At 41.0% G+C, this 8,367-nt stretch overlaps 1 protein-coding gene across 1 annotated transcript in view; it reads right to left on the bottom strand.

Annotated features, from left to right (window-relative positions):
- The window catches only part of LOC107287187 (peptidyl-glycine alpha-amidating monooxygenase), a gene marked incomplete at its 3' end in the record, with an annotated part of 108,507 nt that extends 102,889 nt beyond the window's left edge, over positions 1-5,618 (bottom strand). Inside the window, exon 1 of the mRNA XM_015815662.1 lies at positions 5,520-5,618. The remainder of the gene's footprint in view (positions 1-5,519) is intronic.
- Between the last annotated feature and the right edge of the window lie 2,749 nt (positions 5,619-8,367).

Raw genomic sequence — 8,367 nt, 5'->3', positions numbered from 1 at the left:
CCCGGTTCAATCAATCAATCAATTTCAACTTCTCGCGGGAAAAAAAAGATCTCGCAAAGTTGGAACTGATTGATTGAACTTTTTGGTCCCACCCAGTCTGCCATTACCACCGCAGCCATGCCCACCCAATGGGCCATGCCCACCCAATGGGCCATGCCCACTCGGCACGCGATGATACATAAGTGGGTTTTGGGTTGCAGTTTGGGTACTCGGTCTCTAAAAGGTTCGCCATCACTGTGCTAGGTGATTGAATTTGTACCTCTTAACAATAGGCTCAAACAGATTATACTAGGAATTTCATACAACAGTAATTTGATTATGGATGATGGAATACTAGGCCAATACAGTATTTTTTCAAATTTGGCAACTTTTAAGGTGTGTGGGTTTCAATTCTCAGAATTCATGGTGGCTGGAGAGTTCTGGGAGTTGAGGTCCACACATATTACAAGTTGCCAAGTTTGATCAACACTGCACAAGGATGTTCTTGATCACTCTTGTACTGATCAATGAATAAGATTTTGTCAATTTGTTAAAACTTTCCTCCTTTCTCCCAAGCTGAGATTGGGGAATAAATGGGAAGGGAGAGAGGGAGGATAGCAGGCAGACAGACAACTGCAACTCAAGGCTTAGAGGTAGTCAACTGGCAATTATATGACTGCAACTATATGACTTTTGAAAGACATATTCATACAAATGGGCTAGTGAGCTAAGCTAAGTGAAATTGAATTATCTAAAGCAGTGGTCCCAACCCCCGGTCCATGAACCAGTACCAGGCCACAGCATGCCAGCAACCGGTCCGCACAAACAAGCAAAGCCCCATCCGCGAGATGCAGGCAGCACACAAAACCACACCCCTCCAGTCCGCATAAAAACCTCTCTCCACGTTACCGGTCCCTGGTGCCCAAAAGGTTGGGGACCACTGATCTAAAGAATAAATCAGCTGAAAAATTATTAAAATTTTCTGAAAGGTATGACTACACACAAATTTCCTCAAGACATCTTTTTTTTAATTATTTAAAAATTGAGTATTTCTCCCTTTTCAGTTTTTTTTTGTTTTTTTTTGGCTAGGTCAGAACTAACTTGCAAAGAAAGCATCACAATTAAGGATGATTTACTTCAGCATTGTCCAACAGATGTCATGACAAATGCAAACAAAGGACAGGAGGTTAACAATGCTTTCTTACTAGTGTTTACCAGCAAGCAGTACCGGAAAGTATCCTGCCTATGATTCTGTAGTTTGGTGTTTTTTAAACTTGGCAACTTTAAGATATGTGGACTTTAACTCCCAGAATTCCCCAACCAGCATGCTTCTAAATCTAGGAGAATTCTGGGAGTTGACATCTACACATCATAACATTGTCAAATTTGGAAAACTGCTATGGTTAGTGATCATCAATGAATAGTATAATTTAATTTTTCATGGATTTGTCTAATTCCAATTTCAGTTATAACACATTGGTGCTGATGATTATATCTGAAGGTATCAAATTCCTATTGTTCAACCATGTGCCATGTGAACCAGTGATTCTTTTTAATGCCCTTATTACAACTTTTAGTATTATGGGGATTGGGAGAAAGGAAGAGAGAGGAACCTCTTCCTCTTCACCATTTCCATTTTATAGAGTTCTATCATTTATCTTTTTTTCTATGCTAAAAAGATTTAAATGATATATTTTCTTCAAGGAATTGATCCAGATCTTTGCTCATTTTGGTTGTCCTTTTCTATACATCTTATGGATGTAGAAAATCCACTTTGGGAGACAGTAATTGTTAAAACCTCTTTAATTCAGATTCTTTAACATGAACAACTTTAAAATGTACATTACAGAATACAGAATTCATAACTTGGTGGCATTCAGCACTAGAATTATACCACTAAGTGTGCCTTACAGACCTATTAACACATAACATGGGCCTACTTACAAAATTACCCATACAGTGAAAGAACATCTGCTTATATACAAGGTGGCCTAGTTAGCCATAAGATTAAATTCATCTTGATATGATTAGGAAAAATGCTAATAAAGTTGGTCAATGTCAACGAAAGATGTATAGAAGTCAGATAATATATTCTATAATAAAGTATCCTGAAACAAGCTCTTGGTCATAAAACAAGTTTGACTTTCTAAGGAAAACTCTATGTGACAGAGACAACAATTTGAAGAAAAGAGGCATGAATAAATAATAATAAACAGCTTTGTATTTTTTTAAAAAAAGTTGCAAAATTAATAAGAGTTGATAGCAAGATTAAGAAGCTAAATTTTATCCCAGCTTGTTCATCATGGAGTACAAGCAAGCAAGGAATCCCTTTTCTTTTTATAGTAAAAAATGTTCAGCAATATTTATTTTGTGCCTTTGAATCAGTGTTTAGTCCAGTGGTTTTCTTGGCAAAATTTTCAGAAGCGGTTCACCATTCCCTTCTTCCTAGGACTGGGAAAGAGCGACTGGCTCAAAGTCACCCTGGTTTTATGCCTAAAGCAGGACTAGAAGTCATAGTCTACTCACTGGTTTCTAGCCTGGTATCTTAGCCACTACGTCAAAGTGGCTCTCTTCAATCCCTACCATAAAGCAAAACAAGAAAACAAACATGCTGGATATGCTTTGGTCATGATACTCCTTTCTAAATATGAGCTAATAACCCCAAGAAGAGTTAAAATTCCTAATATTACTAATAAGTTGTTCATATAACCTCTGAAACAGCATCAGCTACCCTGTTGCCTTTCTTCTCCCTTTAGCTAAACCTTTAAAATTAGCGGGTGCTTTAAAATCCTTAAATTAATGGTGATAAACTGCACAATATAGTATTCAGACAGTAAGCTGCGAAGCTGTATTAATGTGCCTTGTAATATACTTCCTAAAAGCTAAGTATGATTAAAATAAGAAAACTATTTGGAGATCTGCTTTGTACAAAAGTTTTCCAATGTAGAATGGCACCCATATTTGTATTTTCTGACCTACTCCAAATCTGTGAGAGAATTACTGGCATCACTATTTCTAAAATGTCATCTGAATGTTCATTGTATAATAATATGAAAATTGTTATAAGATAGACAGAATAGTGTATGCTTATGTCAGCGTCACTGATCCTACAGCATTTGTTGAATTGAATGTCTAGCTTCACTTTACAGAGGCTTTTAAAGTGTGATTTTGATTCAAAGAAATTCAATGAATGGATGAATAAATAAAAATGGCTCATGTAAGACCACCTTTCATGAGCAAACTACATATAATCATTACATGCTCCAAAAGGTCAAGTTGAACACTAAATACATATTTCAATATTTATGAGTAGTACTTATCTAGAAATCAAATAGCAACCACAAATTCAATGTTCTTGAAACCATTACTTCCACTGAGAAGTTATAGTCTCAGCAGTGCAATGAAGTTTATGAAGCAATGTCTGTCTCATATATTTATCAAATTTGTGCAGCCGCAGCTCACCAAAAACAACATATAACAAACAACAATGCTTTATCTTAAGTAAATTATGCCAATCCTGCGCTATGTTCACTATTTCATTGTCTTGTTAATAAAATATTTCAAAAATCAAACCTGCATAGGAAGCAGCAATACATTTTGTGGATTATATCATTTTAGCTCTCATTATCCCATTCAAAGACATTATGAAAATCAATTCTTCTAAAAGTCAGTAAGACTTATAATGCAGAAGTCTGGAAAAGGTATTCAGGCTTGCCCTATAATCTAAAAATGTAATTCAAAGAATTATACTTATAGCATTTTAGGGAACCTTCTCTCATTTGCCAACATTTTATTTTCTACTACATGGGTCTTGATATAATATGCAGAAAAACAGCACAATTCAATCTATAATTAAGCGTCAGATGTTGCATGTTTATCTTGAAGTTAAACACTGCGGACACTAAAAGTATTATTCTCATAATGCCATGCCTGCCGAAGTCTCAGAAAGCACAATGACAACAGTTTACTTCCCTCCATAGTCTGAAACCAAAAACACCATTGTTCGAAGAAATAGAAAGTGATATGTTTAAAAGTCTATTATCATAACGTTAGGAACCGAGCCATGCCCTAATAAACGTAGCTCAGCATCCTTATTGGCTGGATGGCAGAAAATGGAATTTTAAAAGCGAGAGACAGAAATAAAGTGAGCAAGCAGTGGGAGAGTAAGCCTACCACAGATAACAGAAACCAGGAACTCTTCCCCTATTTTTTCCAAAGGTCTATTTTCTGCCTTTCTTCCGACCTTTCTTATGCGTTAACTTTCAGACAAGCCAAGTCGGCTCCTTTGGCACTCTGCGATCCACTCTTACCCTATTGTTACTGCAAGAACAGTTAATAACGTCAGAACAATGCGCAACATTACTTAAAAGCCACAAAGCATCACTTTCCCCTAATTAGACAATGACTGCTACAGAACCGCTTTTCATCAGAGGTCCTCTTGAATCCCAGTCTCATTTACAGGCGCCTTCGCAAAACCGAGCAAGAACAGACCTCGAGTGACGTGCACTCCAAAAGCGCCAAGGAGCGTTTCTGCACAACCCGGCGTCAATTAAGAGAAGACGGGATAGAAAACTTGAAGGAGAAAAAACAACACAACTCGTCACTCCGGGCTGACTCACTCAGTCTATTCTAGCGGGGGGGGGGGGGAGTTTGCGGTGACAAAACCCGCTGTCGTTCCCCCTTAGGCGAATCGTAAATGGAAAGGGGGGCAAAAAGAAAAAAACAGAAAGGAAAACTCGGCAAGAGATAAATCCCTCACAAAAGCGGGTTTATCTACCGGAGGAATCTTTCGCTCACTCAGTAGCCGCAGCTCCCAAGGCCCTTCGCGGTCGCCCATCTCCGCCTCGTCCAGGCTATCTCGGAACAAGCAGCCTCTAAAAGCCTCCTAATCGCCGGCTTAGAAGAGAGGGGGATGGGGCGTGGGGGGGGGGGAAGGACAGCCAAATTAGCTCAGCCGCTTCCAGCTCGGGGATGCCCCTCGTCCCCGATTCTTACGCTCCCTTCGCCCCAAAACAGGGCAGTGCCCAAGTTTGCTCTTGCCATCCAGCTCTGGCCGGGCACCGTCCAAGATGCAAGGGGAAAAAAAAAAAGTTGTTCAACAGCAAAACCCGAAAAGCTGCAGCGCCGGAACCGCTCTCGGCCGGGGAGGGAGCCGACGAGAAAAGGCGCACGTTCCCAAGTAGACAAAGCGGGCGGGAGGGAGGAGGCGAGGAGAGGCAGGTGCCCGGCGGGAAGCCCGGACGTGGCGCGGTCCAGAGAGAAAGAAAAGGCACCGGGAAGGGAGAGGAGAGGAAAAGAAAGACGAGCAAGAAGCTGCCCAGAGGGCTGGAAGAGGATGCAAAACAAGCAAGCCCCACCATGAGGACGAGGGCGAAAAACACGGGAGTCGACCAGGAGTCCGGAAAGAAGCGGCGAGATGGCCCGCGGAGCAAACGGGAAGAGCTGCTGCCGCCGCCGCGGCGGAGCCGGAGCCCTGGCGCAACTTGTCCTCCGCTGAGCTCGCGGGGGACGCTCTTCGGCCGCCCCCTCCAGCTACTCACCGCCCTGCCCGCTGCTGCCTCTCCGCCGCCTTCTCCAACTGTTCGACGACCACCTCCGGGGGTTTTTCCTCCCGGATTGGAGTAGACGGCCGCGATCACTGCCTTACTGACGACGAGCCAAGAGCCGGGGCCCACCCCCGAGTTGCCCAGGCCCGCCCCAAGCCCTCCCCCTGCCAGCTCGCCGCTCCGCCTCTCCCAAACCCAAATATGTACCGGCGGCGGCCCTGCTTTTCCTGCCTGCTGGGAGGGGGAAATGTTTGTTTTTCCACAGAGTCGCCGCCTTTGCGAAGAGGCTTCGAGTGGAATTAGGAGGCCAAGGCGAAGTCTGAGAGGCCGGACGCGGCGGCGGCGGCGGCGAATCTCCTCGCCTTGCAGGGCAAAGAAAGCGGCTCCCCCGTTCTCGACGAGAGTGGGAGGAAAGGAACGAAAGGGGACCTCCAAAGAGCTTTTCTGAAGCCAACCGCTGGAGCCGCTGACAGATGTGCCAACCGCTGGAGCCGCTGACAGGATGAGTGGGTGCCATGTCAGGGGCAACAAGAGCACTTTTTTTTTTTTTTGCAAGACGTCTGAAACTACACTTGATTGTGGCTTCGTGTACACACGCGGGCACTTAGTCCGCACGTAAAGGTGCTATTGACTCCTTAGAGTGATTGCTGTCTATATGAGTCAATGTAGCCAGGTAGCAGTAGCTCTTGCTGGTACAGGTACAAAGCAAGTTATATCCAAATAATAAAATTGACCGAATAAGACTAAACTAGGTCAGACCCTGTGGTGAATTATTTTCATTCATCTTGAAGTTACAGCGAAAACCACATTCCTTGAAGATCTATTTGCCAAACTGGGAGTTTGGCAAATAGAGAGTCTCTATTTTCTCCATGAGAGGGGATATCATCCCCTCTTCCCCCTATCCCCAGGCTATTATGATGAATTTTCCTCCACCCACCCACCCCCTGCTTTTTTACAGAGACATTTAGATAGGACCTCTGAGCAATAGCAGAAAAAGCAGGTTGATGAGAGGCTTTAATGCCTAGCTTCCAAGTTGCTGGGTAAATACAAGGGTGTTTTACCGCAGTGTAATTTGCCTTTTTCTGTGAATGACAGTTTCAGTAAACTGGTAGGCAGAGTGTTTCCAGGCATCCCCATAGCCAAGAAATAAAGAATGCAGCCAACACTCAAGTGAGCTACTTTTATACTGCAATGAGAAGAACAAACTCTTGGGGAATTTATAAATACAATAGTACAGTAGTTCTGGCACAGAGGTATTCTTCCTAGTAATTCTGTCTTTGAAAATTCTCAACGTTGTTAAGACTCCCTTTCTGAATGTGTCTGTAGCTCTGTGCTCTGCAGCTGCTGAAAAAGAAACCATTGAAAATATCTCATTCAGGACTAAATCGAGAACTGTGTGGCTTTCATTTCAAACAATGCCTCCATAATGATTTGCCGTCAGAGTGGAGTTACTAAAATTGTGCACAGAAAATGAAGTGGTATGAAAATTAGCAATTTTGACTATGCAGGGAAATTTATAGAGACACGCAGTGTATTTTGAATTTGAAGTGTTTTTAGCTGAAGCAGTTGCTCTGAATATGAAATGGCTCAAGTGTCCTATGTTCACATGGTAATGTGGCAGCTTCTCGTCTGGCCTAAGCAGATAGTTCCAGGTGATGTGTTTGGGGAAACTCTGGTCACATCCATAGTTGCACTACTCTGGGTTTCCATATACTCAGCACTTGCCTCAATGTTGTTGTTTTTAACATCTGCATGAAGTCATCCATCATTTTGGTTGTTGGATGTTGTCATTTCAGGCCAAACTGTAGAAGTCCACTTTTTTTTAAATAGATATTTTATTATTTTTTTCTAGTTACAAATCTTTAGTGCTTAATAACATGTTGTCTGGGTCCACATATTTAACATTAATAATAATACAACTTTCATTCCTACTCTCTACTCCGTTTTTCTAGCCATTTGTAAAAATTACCCCGTGTTTAAAAATATTCTGTGTCTTCTTTCCCTTTCATTTTCAATGTAAGCCTATCAATTTCTGCACAGTCCAAAATTTTCCTAATTATGTCTTCTTCCGTTGGTGTTTCTTCATTTTTTCAAAACTGTGCAAATGTAATTCTCACCCCTGTTAGTACATGTAATATTAAATATATACACTTTTGTGTATATAGTTTCCTGTGATTATACATAACAGAAATAGTTCTGTTTTAAAATCTACATATTTTCTTAGCATTTTCTCTAACCACATATGTATTTTTGACCAGAATTTTTTTGCTTTGGGGCATGTCCACCAGAGGTGATAGTACATGCTTGGTTTTTGCTTACATTTCCAACAATTACTAGACATGTTTTTAAACATTTTTGCTAATCTTGCAGGTGGTAAATGCCATCTATAAAACATTTTATATAAATTTTCTTTATAAGTACTGCCCTTGTTATTTTATAGTTTCTTTCCCACAAGTTTTACCATTTTTCTAATTCTACATTGTGCCCAAAGTTTTTTGTCCAAATTATCATTGTTTCTTTAATTAGTTCATCTTCCATCTTTAACAAAAAAATATAGTATTTTGTAATCAACTTTTCATTTGATGACAATAGTATCTGGTCAAACACTGTTTGGTCTTTATAAAAAACAAATGTTTTGCCATCTTTTTCGTATCTCATTTGCATTTGCAAGTGTAGCCATCATGATAGCTCAATGCCCTGTTCTTCCAATTCTTATTTAGTTTGTAATTTTCCTTCAGTATTCATAATGTCTCTATAGGTCACAAATTTCTCGTAGTTGATTAAATTTGGGTGTACAGACGCTTCCATTGTCGAGATCCATCCTGGTATTTTCATATAAATT

The sequence above is a fragment of the Protobothrops mucrosquamatus genome, unplaced genomic scaffold (genome assembly GCF_001527695.2).
Source record: "Protobothrops mucrosquamatus isolate PMUCROS unplaced genomic scaffold, P.Mucros_1.0 scaffold360, whole genome shotgun sequence".
NCBI lineage: Eukaryota > Metazoa > Chordata > Lepidosauria > Squamata > Viperidae > Protobothrops > Protobothrops mucrosquamatus.
Note: the sequence above shows the minus strand (reverse complement) of the source record. Positions and strands in the feature narration are given on the sequence as shown.